This window comes from Chroicocephalus ridibundus, chromosome Z (assembly GCF_963924245.1).
Source record: "Chroicocephalus ridibundus chromosome Z, bChrRid1.1, whole genome shotgun sequence".
In the NCBI taxonomy this organism is placed as follows: domain Eukaryota; kingdom Metazoa; phylum Chordata; class Aves; order Charadriiformes; family Laridae; genus Chroicocephalus; species Chroicocephalus ridibundus.
Window position 1 is genome coordinate 6789440 of NC_086316.1, and position 15482 is coordinate 6804921.

At 38.4% G+C, this 15482-nt stretch overlaps 1 protein-coding gene across 2 annotated transcripts in view; it reads left to right on the forward strand.

The window, feature by feature from the left end:
• EDIL3 (EGF like repeats and discoidin domains 3) overlaps positions 1–15482 on the forward strand; it is a 270438-nt gene that overhangs the window by 24716 nt on the left and 230240 nt on the right. The gene's annotated exons all lie outside the window — the stretch shown is intronic.

Sequence of the window (15482 nt, forward strand, 5' to 3'; positions counted from 1 at the left end):
CCCTTTCCTCCAGTGTGTCAACCATGCCACACAGCTTGGTGTCATTATCAAACTTGCTGAGGGTGTGCTCATTCCCACTGCTCATGTCACCAACCAAGATGTTAAACAGCACTGGTCCCAGTACCGACCCCCAAGGAATGTCACTTGTCGCTGGTCTCCACTTGGACATCAGGCCATTGACCGCAACTCTCTGAATGAAACCACCCAGCGAGTTCATTATCCACCAAGTGGTCCATCCGCCAAATCCATGTCTCTCCAATTTAGAGACAAGGATGTCATGCGGGTCAGTGTCAAACGCTTTGCATAAATCCTGGTAAATGATGTCTGTTGCTCTTCCCGTGTTCACCAATGACATAACGCCGTCACAGGAGCTCACCTTGCAAGTCATGCATGACTTGCCTTTGGTGAAGCCATATGGGCTGTCACCCAGCACCGCCTTATTTTCCATGTACCTTAGCAGAGTTTCCAGGAGGATCTGCTCCATGATCTTGGCGGGCACAGACATGAGACTGACTGGCCTGTAATTCATTGTGTCTTCCTTTTTTCCCATTTTAAAAATGGGGTTCATATTTCCCCATTTCCAGCCAGTGTGAACGTCACCAGACTGTCATGAATTCACAAATATGATGAATACTGGCTTAGCAACACCATAAAAATTGGGTATTTCCTGAATACAGTGGATAGTATCAGAAATGTTATGGTGTCTCATTGAGGTCTTCATGATTATCAAGGTATTTCAAATATTTGATCAAGTAATACAAACCTAAAGAAAATGACTAAAATCTGAGTATGTTTAATTGTAAAGGTAAATGCATACATTCCTTCTCCGATTTGTGAACACACACCCAGTCATTTCAGTATTTCCTTTGCTGTTTTTTAGATGGAAGCTGGATTTTTGGCTGCACTTCAGCAGTGGCTTATTTAACTTGACAGTCTTCTGTGTTTAGCAGTGATGTGGCTATCTGAAATGGGAATGATGTGTTTTCTTTCCCTAGTATTGCCACAAGAGGATTTAAATCATCTGGCACAATTTCAGTCGGGGACTATTCCAGCAGAAAGCCTAAGGACAGCAGAATCATCAAAGTGATAGACTAGGATAGAGAAGTCAAAGGGAAAAGAGAACGCAATGGTATAGACAATAATAATATCATCTTAGGCATTTAAAGAGTAAGTTGAATGTTTTATAAGCAAATGCAGTCCTTAAAATACCCATGCTGGCTTTTTTCAGCTTTATTCAGAAACAATTGTAACTCTGCATTACGAGCATATATTTGAGGATGAAACAAAATCTGTTAAGAAACAAAACCACACCACCAAATGAATCCATAAGTAAGTTTGGTAGGCTTGTACATAAGACCTTTGGTAGTACTCCCCTATAATATAAATGATACCTTCTCATGTTTGTTAATAGATCAGGTAGCTTTTAGAGATTTTAGGAAGACTGATGACACTTCCATTGTCTAGTGTGACTGCTTATAAAAATATACTCTTACCTGAATAAAAGTCAACTCCAATGAAATACTGGTTATATTTTTTGGACATTCCACATTTGAATTGAAGTATTCAAACCAGAGTAATTGAGGAAATTATCCCTTCCCTGGATGAGAATCATATCCTGGGACTCTACTGTTTGCATCCGGGAATACTTTTTGTTTTGTGTTCATGAAGTGTTGGCATGATGAAGACCTACTTCATGACTAGTAAACCTTTTAGATAGCTCATTACTCAGAGCGATAGACGGTAGAAACCACTGTGTGGATTCCCATGGTCTGTTTAGGGACTATAGGTGCATGTACTTTGCAGGTCTTGGTTGTGTGCTTGTAACTTGGGGTTGAACTTTCAAGAATATAAACTCTTGGATCTCCTTATACATGTTGCATCCCTTGCTCCTAGTAAGTCTGCTGCCTTGTGCAGTCCCTCAACTTCTTGTGCAGCCAGAGGAGAAGTGTTAGGTGGCTTTGAACTAGACTGACTCAAGCTACCAGTGTAGGCACATGGAAGTGCTAGGGGAATAAACTAAAGTCAAAACTCTTTTCTTGAAAGACCTTCTCAAAAAGCTTGCACAGAAGAGATTTACCTACATATGGTAGGAATTTTCAGTCACTGCTGGTTAGTGCTGCTACCCCAGTGGAAGCTTGTATGTGCACATGGTGCAGCATGATGCTATGCAGTCAAAAAGTAGCACCATACCAACACAGCGTGTGTTGCTGTGTCCTTATTGCTTTCAGGACTGTACGGATTCTGTTGCTTTTGGATCTACCTGAGCAACTTTGGGCACCACAGACCTGCTCTAAATAGTTTTTTGTGCCTCTTGTGTATAAATAGCTTTTGCTGTCTCTTAACTGTATGTAACTACTAGCATTATCTTGTAACACCTGGACAAATATTTGACTATATTTAGCATGCTCTTTGACTTACATGCAGCTTGCCTGTTAATTAGCCAACAGTATGGAAGATTGCAGTACTGCTCTAGGATCTGTCACGTTTGCAAATAGTCTGTGTGCAGCAGGTCATTACTTAAAACAGAGAGCTGAAGTGTCATGGTGGACACAGGGAAGATTTAGAGGCAGTCACGTTTCTTCACTTTGTTGTGTTTTTTCATTTTTTTTTAAATCAGGGTATGTGTGCACACATGCATGCTAGAGTGGATAAGACTATGCATTACTGGAGTCAAGTAGGAAAACTCATTTTGTGGCAGCCCAGCATACGCTATGAGTGCAGAGCGAAGGGGCTGGACCCGTTTATCCCCTCTGTGTTGCCTCGTCCAGCGCTGCTGGAGCAATGGGTGATGGTGCTCAGCACGCCTTGTGCCAGAGGCAAATTGCACTTCCCTGGAGCAACGGGGCAAGGCAGAGGCCACAGCCTTGTACAGGGCTGCGTCATCTGCAAACAGCATCCCAGTGTTACTCTTAGCTCGGGGCTGTGCTGGAAGGCACAGACCAGTGCCAGGCTTTTGTGTTCAGTACTTTCTGCTTTTTTCTGTCTTTTTTCTTCCTTTTTCCCTGGTTCTTTTTCCTTTCCTTTTTCATCACATAAACACACACATCCTTGGTCTGGTAATGAAATGCGAAGGGTGTTTACTGGGACAGAAGGAGCTGGAATGGCATCCTGGGAGGAAATTTGAAAGCTGCCCTTTGCCAAGTACTTATAAGCCGTGAATCAGCAGGAGAGAGGGACTGTCATAAAAAGATCACCAGGCTGTTTCATCTGTGTAAAATCAGAGATGCTTGTCATGTTATCGAACAGCCAAGTGTCTTTTGTTAATTCCTATAGTGTTTTGCTAGGTATTCTGTACTTAGAAACCTTACCAGCATATAAAATATCTAAATGGTACCATCTATTTCTGTGTGAAATTACCTTTTTCTTGTTTGTTTGAATAGTCCAGTTAGCAACTATTTGTTTTTTCCTGTTCGCAGTCATGTTTATAGTTATAAAAAAATTAGTCATAACTGTTATTGCTGGTTGGTTTCTTCATTTCTGAAAAAAAGACATAATCTGATAAATACATTTTTGAATTATTTCATTCTTCATAGCGGAGCAATGATTTGTATCTTTATAAATATGTAGGACTCATTGTCTTATTCTTGCCCTTTCAGTAAACTGATAGTCTTGGTCACCTGAGGGTTGAGATGTCAAAAAATGAGAGGAATTTAATAGTCTGAGTGTGCTTTTCGCCCAATTCTCTAGTCACATGTGGGAGTACGTGAAGCAAATAAAGTAAATACCCAGTAAAATTTTCCACTTTGAAACATGGGATTTCTGGTTTTTATGATGGAAATCACTAAGTGACTTTTAGTTACTTCTGTTAGTCATGTTTCCTGGTTTCAACTGGGATAGAGTTAATATTCCTAGTGGTTGCTGGGTTTTTGGATTTAGTATGAGAATAATGTTGGTAACACATATTGTTTTAATTGTTGCTAAATAATGTTTATATTAAGTCAAGGACTTTTCCAGCTTCCCATAGAAGATGAGGGGGAGCATAGACAGGACACGGTGGCCAAAGGGATATTCCATACCATAGACTTCATGCTCTGTAGATAAAGGGGGATTGGTTGCTGGGCAGGAATCTGCAATTGCTGCTTAGGATGGGCTGGGCAATTGGGTGGCGAGCAACTGTATTACATCACTAATTTTGTATATTCTTTTTATCATTACTGATAGTATTATCTTCTCTTCCGTTGCTGTTATTAAACTGTCTTTATCTCAACCCACAGGATTTCCTATTTTTTTCCAATTTTCCTCCCCTATCCCACTGGGTAGGGGCAGGGGGGAGTAAGTGAATGGCTGCATGATCCTGGTTGCCACTTGGGGTTAAACCACGACATCATGTCTGAAGCAGAAGTATTATTTTAGAAATGCTAAGTAACCAATGAGTAAGTTAAAGATGTAATTTTTGGAAGTGTTAACCCTCTAAGTATTATTGTATAGGTTATGCATAGTAGTCCAGGTAGTAATAATTGATTTGGTATGGCAGTTGTATCTATTGTAGGGGTTTTGGTATATGTATGGAGGGAGGTTATGGAAATAACTATTCTGACCACTGCATTTAATAGTAGCCTTATGTCAAGCTTTGGAGAAGGTCTTTTAAAAGTCATTTCCATGCTGACAGCATTCTTTCATTTTGTTTGGAAGGACTGAAATTATTCTGGGTGTTAGAATTTTAGGAAGAGTACAAAATGCTTTGATTTGAGTTGCTTTGTCATCAATGCTGAAATTGAAAGGTTTATGTAAGCCTTGTTTGTGAAGTTTAAGTAGCACACATGCCTGTATCTCTCCTCCCATGCAACCAGAAAGCTAATGATTAGGTCTGCTGTCCATACTATGACTAGTTGTTTATATGCCAAGAAATGCAAATGTGTGCCCTTGATCAAAATCATCTGACTTAGAGAAGATTGGGAAGGTAAAAAAGGTATATGTATTTCATTAGGCTGTTCTTTGGAGATCCAGACTGAATATGACATAGAGCAGTAGATACCTTGAGTAGTGTAATTCCACATTCTCCGTGCTGTAAAATGAGGACTGTAGTACCTGCAATGGATGTGTTTCTCATTACATGGCTACCAGTTGCCTGATTAAGTCATTTCTTGGTAATATCAGCATCACTAAAACTGCTTGGGAGTAGAGGTTTTGAAATGGCTGGTTTTGAAGTAGTGACTGGTAACCCAGCAGTTTATAAATCTGATATTAGTAATATCAGTAATGCTACTGAAGTAATATGTAGACACCTTTTCCAATTTCAGACTTTAATGTATAAATAGTTTACATACATGAGTACTTGTGTTGGTACTGATACTTTCAACACGTAGGGAAAACATCAGGAAAGAACAGTGGCTGAAATTAACAGGAATGTGCTATGCTCTCAGTGTTCCTTTATCTAAACAGTTACTCTGATTTAAGTGGTAAGTGGTAAGACCTCTTCTCCTCTATGCATGCTTTAAATCACTTTTTATAGTGACCATGACTGTATATAATGATCCAGATGAGAGATCTCTCAGACCTTATAGAATGATATTGTGGGTTTTGCATCTCTACCAGAAATACCTCATCTAATACATCCTTGGCATGCCACTCGGGTTTTTCATGGAGTGAGAACAGTATGGATCATATGGTTGATTAGGTCTTTGAGCCCACAGCTCAGAGGGACCCACTGATCCCTAAGTATTGAGAACTGGCATGTTGTTCTAGTAAATGCTATCACATCTGTATTATTGCATTCCTTGAGTTCATCCAATTATTCCTCTACTATACCAATCTGCCTCAGTATCGATAACATTCCCCAGCTTTGTATCACCAGAAAGATTGCTAATGAAAATACTAAAAGACCTATTCAATGACACTTTTCAGAAGCAATGCCATTCTTTGCCGGAGTTACTTTTTTCAGCATGCTCATTATCCACATGAAGTCCGTATTCACCTTACATTTCCTCTGCTAATGATGCTGACAGGAGGCCCCACTAACACTGAGTTGGTGAATATAACTCCTCCAGCGTGTTGTGTAAAGAGTAGCAGTTACAATTAAATCATATGGAGAACAAGGATATAGTTGACCTGTTATGATAATGATGTATTTCTGAGTCTGTTGTGAAGATGATGGTTTTAGACACGCATTAGACTCATTACAATTTCACTGCATAGTGTCTGAGTCCAGAAAAATGACACTTCTAATTAAGCTGGGAGACACAGGCAGGATGTCTGTTATCATGGATGTCGGATGTGATAGGTGGAGCGTGTGAGGCAAAATTGAGGGTTGCTGATCACTCTGGAAGAGACGGTGTCCATAATATATGGCTGTGCCTTTAGGTGTCCTATGCAATTATGGCATAAGCTTGAGAATTGGTAGGGAAAAAAGAAAAAGAGCACTTCAAACATGCTCATAAATGCTATTGTCATCTACATTTCAGTAGGCAATGGTATCAATACAAAATGTATTAACATAATAAAAGATTTTTTAGAAGTAGTTTCGAAGGCATGTTCAAGAGAGTGATATAGTAGAATATCTTTCTAATCTTCAGCTTGCTTTTATTTTTAGCTTTATCTATTAGTTTGTTGTTTAGAGAAGAAAAGTCATGATTGGGGAGGAGGAAAGAGAACAACAGCCTTCCTTTTACAAGTGAAAGAATAAAGAAATTTATGTAGAAGGCGGTTGTGAGCATGATAAAAGACATCAATTTGAAAAAGTACTTAGGGGAAGTGTCAGATGCTCACTGTTCCTTCTTCATATCATTTTGAGCCTCCTTTTTGGGCAATGATAGAATTGTAAGGTTCAGTTGTATTTCATTAACAGCTCTGTCTTTTTAAAAGACACTTCTTTACCTTGGGTGTTACTTAAAATATGTTCTGCAAAGCATTCTCCAGCAATCATTAGGAATATTTATCCCATTTGATTCATCTTCTTTTTCTTCCATGCCTACTCCTTATGTCTTCACCAGACATGCTTGCAATACATTGTCAAATTTCATGGAAGGCTTTTTTGCTCTTTTTGATAGCATTTCTTCCGTTATTCCTTGTCCTCCTAATTCTATTACTTGTTATGGCAGCAAGCAAACTTCAAACAATTCAAGTGCCTATGGAATAGAGCTGTTGAAACAGGTCTGCTTAAAAACTTTGTAGAATGACTTCTCACTTTAAACCTAAGCCTGAGTACACTTACACCATAAGCAGTCTTACTGATTTCAGTGACATGTTAGCAAGAGCTTTAAATGTCAGGAAAAATTTAGTGTTTTCAGGTGTTTACCATAATCTATTAAAGAAATAATCTCTTGCAGCATTTATTGCTTTGTAGGTCTTAAAAGTTCAGAATAAATCAATAGTAGTGATAGTGTTTTGTACTATAAGTGGAAATAGTATTTAAACTAGTATCTAACTGTTTTAAATTAAAAAACTCTTCATCAGCTAAGGGAGGATTAATGGAAAACAGCAAAATACCCATAAAATGGTGGGTATACCAGGTTCTTTTTTAAAATCCCAAATTTGTATTAGCATTTGTGTGGCATTCCTACACTTCACCAAATGTTCTTATTCAATCCATTGGAAAGAGAACTTGTCCTGTCACATCCTCTCTGTCAAAACATAGAATCATAGAATCATAGAATCATAGAATCGTTGAGGTTGGAAGGGACCTTTAAAATCATCGAGTCCAACCTTTAACCTACCCTGACAAAAGCCACTTCTAAACCATGTCCCTAAGTGCCCCATCTACCCTTTTTTTAAACACCTCCAGGGATGGTGAATCCACCACCTCCCTGGGCAGCCTGTTCCAATGTTTAATAACCCTTTCAGTGAAAAAATGTTTCCTAATATCCAATCTAAACCTCCCCTGACGTAACTTGAACCTGTTTCCTCTCGTCCTATCCCTTGTCACCAGGGAGAAGAGGTCAGCCCCCATCTCTCTACAACCTCCTTTCAGGTAGTTGTAGAGGGTGATAAGGTCTCCCCTCAGCCTCCTCTTCTCCAAGCTAAACAACCCCAGCTCCCTCAGTCGTTCTTCATAAGGTTTGTTATGAAAAACAATCACATCACATATTGATACCATTAAAAAAAATACTCTGTACAGCTATCGTGTTTGTACATGGAACAGTCTACTGCTTGAAGAATGAAAGCCCAGCCCACAAGTGCACAATGAACATCTACATCTAAATACAAAGTCTGCTAAAAGGAAAGAAGAAATAAGAATTTGTACAACAAAACATTACATGGTGCTCATGGCTACCCCTGTGAAATAATCACATGAGAACAAAATGCATTTTTCCTTTGTATTTCTTCACCTGCCTATCCTGAAGTGAGACACACATCATTTACCAAAAGGAAAAGCAAGGCAGAAATCGGATAGTGGCGGTGCTTGAGCTAATAAACCTCTGAGCGCTCACGAAGAATGCCACGGGGGCACACTTGCAGGGCTTTTTGAATTGCAAAGGACTGGAATTTGGCAGCTTGGCGCACAAACACAGAGTTTATACATGTGTAAGCAAAAAATAACGTACTGTGTGGTTTAATACACTCAAACGGTATACACAATGTACAGAATATACTGACCAGAGTTGTATTAGAATGTACTATACAATTACCTATTAATGTACTATAACAGATACTGAAATAAAGATTATAACAAAGATCACATTATTCTTCATTATGTTTAACATAGGAAAAAAAGGTGCTTTGGACCTAAGGAGCCTCTGGTCTAATAATCCTTTCAAAATCTATGAACACAGGTTTGTAAGAAATTTTATTTATGTCTATTCGGTTTGTGTGCAAGTTTTGCTATCTCCAAGGCCAGAGTTTTCAAAACACTCTGCTAAGTTGTTCTAGGTTTCTTTTGCAGGACCATAGACTCTGGGTCCCTACAGCCTCTTTACGAACTGCAGAAGGAAATAATTTACCTTAGAAAGGGCACAACAGCAGTGAATCTGGATCGGGGTCTTTCACTTTTAATGTAAATTTTCAGCTTTTTTTTTTTTTTCCTCCATCTGCTTATGCAGATTGGACAGTAGGGAGTTTAGCAAAGGTTCAGGAAACACTGTGTGAAGTAGATGAATATAGACTCTGTCTTCTACACTCACATTTGCTTGAGTATGCTTGTGTATACTTTTTTTTTAACCCTTTTTCTAGACGGTAGGCTTTTTGTTTGCTTTCTGTTGTGGGTTTTTTTTCATAAAAAGCTGTGATGCAGAACCCCACTCACATCACACGTTAAGCTTACTGAAGTGATCGATGGAAGTCTGATGAGCATGTAAAGTTGTATCTTTGGCCACTAATGTTGGTTAACTACAGAGCAGATGGTAGAAGATGTTTTTTCCTTTACTTGGACCTGCAAGGTCCACTGTTTCCTTCGGTAGCCCCGCACGTTCAGCTGCTTTAGAAACGATGATGTTGCTTAATTCTTTCAACCAGTCACTGAAGCCTTCACTAGCTTCACCTGGCCTATTATGTAGTAATTCCTCACTGAAAAGTGGGTTTAAAAAGCAAAACAGCAATTAACTCAGAAACTTTAGCTCAGGAATTTTACCTGCTGAAACTGAACACATTTGTTCTGGTAGCTGTTCAGCTTAATCGTCTAGCCCATATCGCTCTCACTGTGTAGGATTGTCTTCCTGCTGAACATGCATTAGTACTTAATGAGGTAACTAATCTTTAAAATTTAAATCATGTGGCTGCTACTGTTCTCCTTTAGAGACAGTTCCAAGGCTTGATGTCAGCAGAAGTCTTTTGATTTAGCTCTGAAAAGACTGGCAGGTTGAGAAAATCTGCTTCTGGTCATTGTAATAAAAATGAAGAGTGGATATTAAGAATTCCTGTACACGCCTTGACTGGTACTTCATAGACCTTTGCCAGAGAGCTGGTAACTATCTGCAGTATTTGTTTTGAGCTTGCGTAGGGTTCAGTTGCTTCATTTAGAGATCAACAGCATATCCCCTTCCATTTAAATAACCATATAATTTCAAATATCATTTTTAAAGTATTGAATGTGAATAAATTATCTAGCTTTTTTCCCCTTATTTTTAGCCCAGAACTCATAGTGTTCATTCTTTTGTGTCCCCGCTGACAAATCACACTTGGCTTGTCAGAAAGGGTTCTTAAAATATTTGTTTAAGTAGTTCAACGAAAACTTTTCTAATGATGTCTTTTGATTGCAAGAACAGATTTTAAACTGTTGCTGGTATTTAGCATATTTATAGAGTGAGCTGGCTGATATCTGGTGATGGATAATTGGGCTGCATATTTTGGTGTGGGATGAGACTGGACATGAAATAAATTATCTAGCCAGCTAGTTTCACAAAAATCCTAAGAAGGTAACCATCTTTGAGTTTCTTAATATTCTACTCAATGAACTGGTGCGCAATTAAAAATTAACTCAATTAAATTGCGTATATCTTTTCGTTTAGGAAAGCAAAAAACAAATTCCTGGAAATCAGAGAGGCGCAGGAATGTCTGGCCAACCTTGCCAAAGAAGAGGTACTGTTTATTCCTTGGAAGGAAAACACCCAAGAGGAGTTGTAGGTCAGAGGTCTAGGTATTTGTGTGAGCAAGGGAAGTTGCACAAGACATGGAACCAGCGTTCCCCTTTCCTTTTCACTTAGGTAGGAACTTCACTGGAAGAGGCAGCTTGAGTGTGTATAATGATAAAAATGGGTCCAATTTCTTCCTTCTCCCTTTCATCCCTCAGGAAGAAGGGCTATACCTGGAAGGAACATGTACCTACAAGAGTTATTGGCAGTTTAGCCCTGGGGAAAGTCCTTCCCTGCGGAAGGAAGAGCTGAACTGCGTAGGAAGAGAGGGGACACCTTTCTCTAGTGTACTCTGAAAAAAAAAAAAAGGGAAGTCAAAACTCTCTTTTTCCTTTCTTGTATTTGATGGAGGAAAATCATGGGAGAATAATCTTTATGAGCAGGGAGATGTGACAGGTCTACCCAAATTAAAGTTCTACCTTGGAAACTTATAGAGACATTGTGCAATAAGGAAAAACCACTTCAGAGAGTAGGAGCTGGGTTCAAGCTACTGCTCCTTCTCAGGCTAGAATAGAATAGAACAGAATAGAATAGTTCAGTTGGAAGGGACCTACAATGGTCTTCTAGTCCAACTGCTGCTGCCTTCTTGGTACCTTCCTCCCTCTTAGTCCTTCTGTTTGCTGTCCTCAGTTTTGTACATCTCAGATAGTAGTGCTTGCTTAGTGCATAGTGATACTAGTACTTCTTTAGTCTCAGGTGTAAATAGGGTTAAGAACATTAAACATTTTCTCTTCTACGATAAAGAGGAGTGTGGCCACACTGGGGACAGATTCCTTCCTACAAGTGTCTCATGATGAGTAATATTTCCCATCGGAATGGCAACTAGAAAAACTAATATTTTGAAGTCTGAGAATAGTTTTAACTATCCTTCTATTAACTTTAAATTTGCTTTCTGATACAGAATGCAATTACTTTCTTTCAGTGGCTGCAGTGGGAATCGGGGTTTAGAAATTTACTTTATTATTTAAAACGGCTTTGAGCCATAGACAAAGGTTGTTTTCTTTTCTCTTTCTGAATGGCTAAAGTTAATAGCAAATGCCTTCACACAATTAGTAGATTAATAATCAAGAATTTTAAGACTACTCAAGATTAGGAATTTATCTCTAGGCCTTTCGAGTTCTCAAAAGTAATCAGTTTAATTAGTTAGATGATGCCACCTTGAAGAATGTTAAAATTCATTGAGCATTGGGCTGTTCCTGCTCTCCACTTCAATTTATTTTCCTTCAGAAATGTGTTCTCAGTTGAGTGCTTCATTCCCAGTGAGCCATGCAATAATAGTAAATTTTAGAGATTATTTTAATGATTTCTAAATATTAGTCTAAAGTTAAAGCTCACAGAAATAACTAAGTTTGGAAATTGAGGAAACTTTTAATTTGTTCTGTCCCTGGAAGAAAGCTTTGTGTTCCCTGTTATTCAGTTTCTTAAATAAGTCTCTTCAATTTTTATAGCTTTTTATAGTGTCTGAATTCATAGATCTCCTTTGCTGTTCAGATGCACTAACTTGTGTGCATAGGGAAAAAAAACCAAAAACCCACAACACAGGTACCCCAAAAAATGCTAAAGGAATATTAAGTTTGCAAAGTCAGGCAAGCACTACAGTGGAAGGAAGCACAAGAATTAGGCCTGGATGGCCTTTATTTAGCCCATTTTTGGCTTGTGATGTAATGCGTGATTACATACTCTTTTCTGCCCTAAGGCAGTGGTTGGTGTGTTCACCACCTTGTTCAGTAATAGGTGGCTCTTAAACAGCTTTTGAGCTATTATGCAGTAATCTCAATGGTGAAAGTGAAAACTTTTTTGGTCAGTTCAGGGATTCAAAAAAAATCAAATTTATCAAAAGTTCTTCCTGAATGGAAAATGATCAAAAGATTAGACAGAGCTTAAAGATTTACCAGTAAAAACACATATGTGCTAAAACATCAGAGTGGATTGGGGTACCTGTGTTGTGGCATGCCTTGTTCCTCTGCCCGTCCTCTCGGATCAGGTGGTCTCACCTTAAAGCAAGTAGATGGAAATACTTCTTAATCCAGTGTTTCGGTAAACAGTGACATTCAGCATGTTTTATTGCCACAGGTTTTGCTCAGGTTCAAAAAGCAATATGGACAGATTCATAGAAAAAATCCCTTGCAGGATTTTCCTAGTGTGAAGACACCTACTCTCACTTGAGCAGTCTCTCATTGTAAATTGCTGGAAACTCAAAGAGTACAGCAGTACAGGATTACTCTTCACTGGTTTTGTAAACCTCTGCTGCAAACTGCTGTTAATTCTGCTGAGCTCTTTGGTCTGTGCCAATATGACTGTCGTTATACTTAGTTCCCTGTTACTTGAGCACTCATTTTTCATCTCCATCAAGGAGCACTTCTCAGACTGCCCTTTAGACCAAAGTGTCCATGCAATTCTGGTTGGCAAACTGGGAATATACAAGTCCAGAGCCCAAACCCGTATGAAAGTTGGGCATTTTTTTCCCTGTTATTTATCCCAGTGAAGAGGTTCATGGTTCAAAGCCTGTTTGCCTCGTAATCACAGCAGGGTTGAGCATTATTTATTGCATTCTATTCAAAACCTGCTCCTGAAATAGAATGATTAATTTCCTTACGGGCTCATCAGTGTTCATCCTTGTAGTATCTTTGCAAGCTTCCTGAATGCTTCTGAAAACATTTCCATAACAACTCTCTGAAATTAGATGATATCATTGACTTTGCAGAAATAGGAAACTGAGGCAGGACGCTTTGGCTACCTGATACTGTCACAGTAGTCTGTTTCTTTAAAGATAATTTAAAATATTCAGCTCACAGATCATACATTTATTGTGGATTTAAGTTCTCATCAGATTTGTTTATAACATCTGGAGTTCACAAAAGGAGCAGCACAGGCAGCAACCAGTCGAAGGCAGTCTGGGTGAATCAGGAGGTATTTCTGTGGTTTCATTCCACTGCTTTAACCATGACATCATTCCTCCTTTTCCTGTAATTACCTGAGTCAACCATTATGTATCTTGCAACGCTTCCAGTAAATGAAAAAACAGTGGTATCTTCAATATCTTTGACTGCACATTCCTGATGTGACTTTTGTTGATAACTCTGTTTTGCTGATCAAAATGGAGAAAAAAGTTCTCCCCTCAAAATAAAAATGTTGGTGCTTGTTTTCTGAAATAATATATTATGTGGTTTTGGAACGTTTTTCACTGTACTTACAAAGCCACAAAAATCACATTTTAAGATGAAATTTTGTTTCAATATACAAATTGAAAATACTTATGCTCTCTTGACAACTTTCCCATTTTTTTCTTTTGGCAGTACAAAGTATTAATGAAATTCCATTGTAATTCACCACATTCAGCTCAAACTGTTATTTCATGAGTAACTAATCTATTAACACAATATAACTCAGCTCGCTCAACTATGACGCACACCAGGTCCATCCTGAATGCCCTCACTGTGGCTAAACAAACATATTTTTCACTCACCTCATTTGCATATATGACTTAAGTATTTTCTTTCCTTAAATATCATCCGAACTAGAAAAGCTGGAAGACTTCCGACCAACAGAAAGCGAAATTTTACTGTTGTGGATGGGTGATTAATCTAGCCAAAGGCAGCAATATTGCTGGTTGGAAGTATATAAACCCATATGTTAACACTTAACGTATCTTTGTGCAATTGCTGTTCATGCAGACGCTGGAAGTTGCTTTCTCTATTCTTTTTGATATAGAAATGATTTTAGCATGGAGGATAATTGATGGGCACACTTTCATGCTAAGTACTTCTGCATTTCAGAGTTTGCAAACAATAACTCAGTAGTGTCAGGGCATTACATTAAAGCCACAGCATATTACTACTTTATTCAGATTTTTCTTCCTTCCGTATATTCGTGACTTGTCCTACTTAAAATCTGGACCTGTTTCCTTTTAAATATTAATTATCCATACTTACTTGGCAGAAATCCATACTTTTTCAAAGTGTTTCCACAGACTGCTAGAATTAGCCTTTGGACTAACGTGGTGATGAACGTTATCCACAGCTTTTAAAGCCAGTGGTTTTATTGCAATTACTGCCTCTCCCTCCTTTTATAGTGTTTCCTTGTGTTCCTCTGAGACGCTTCTGTCAAGAATCCCACACTTCAGGTGAGAAACCAGACTGATTCAGGTATTACCCACCAGACTTTTAATTTGTCTTTCCATTTGCCCAGTTGAGAGAGTTGCTAAATGTTTTGACTTTGTAGAGGCTGTGATCCCCATAATTATCTAACTAGTACCAGAGCAATACTAGAAAACAGGCAATACACATTTTGATTATTTGATGGTGAATTAGCAGGAAGTATAAAAAGGTATTAAAGGTATTAAAATCTGTTCTTCTTTTTGCACACTTGACTGTGATGAGGCTTTAGAGGCAGATTTTGGAAATCCACATATTTGATACAAATATTTCTGCTCATAACAAGTAGATCTAACGTCTAAATCCAGAACCAGGAATTTATTTCTTGCAATGTGCTTTCTTTCATCCAGCCATGTACATTTATCTCTTCTATTCAAGTAGTACCAGAAAGGAATAAACCCCTGTTTTTCAATAGAGAAAAAATAAACCATGTTTCCCATTCTATGGTGGGAAGAATGGGAGGGATGTGGGAAGAGCCGAACTGGTAACTGGGGTGCTACGAGACTGGAATATGTGGGTTCAGATTCTTTGCAGAGAAGGAATTCTGTGCTTCTCCTGTGGGTACCAGCAAGCAAAGCTTCTAGAAACATCAGTGAAAGTACAAATCCTGTAAAATTACTTGGAGACTACTATTTCCAACCTTTCCTGATTAATTTTACTGCATATCTTATTTTTATTTTGTCAAGTTTCAGGTAACAATATAATCAACAAAACCAAGTAATATACAAAATGTATTTTCTTTATTTTCTTTATTTGCATAACAGTCTACTTCCACTTCATACATTTAAAAAGGGATCTCTCAGAGACTGAAGGTGGACAAATATTT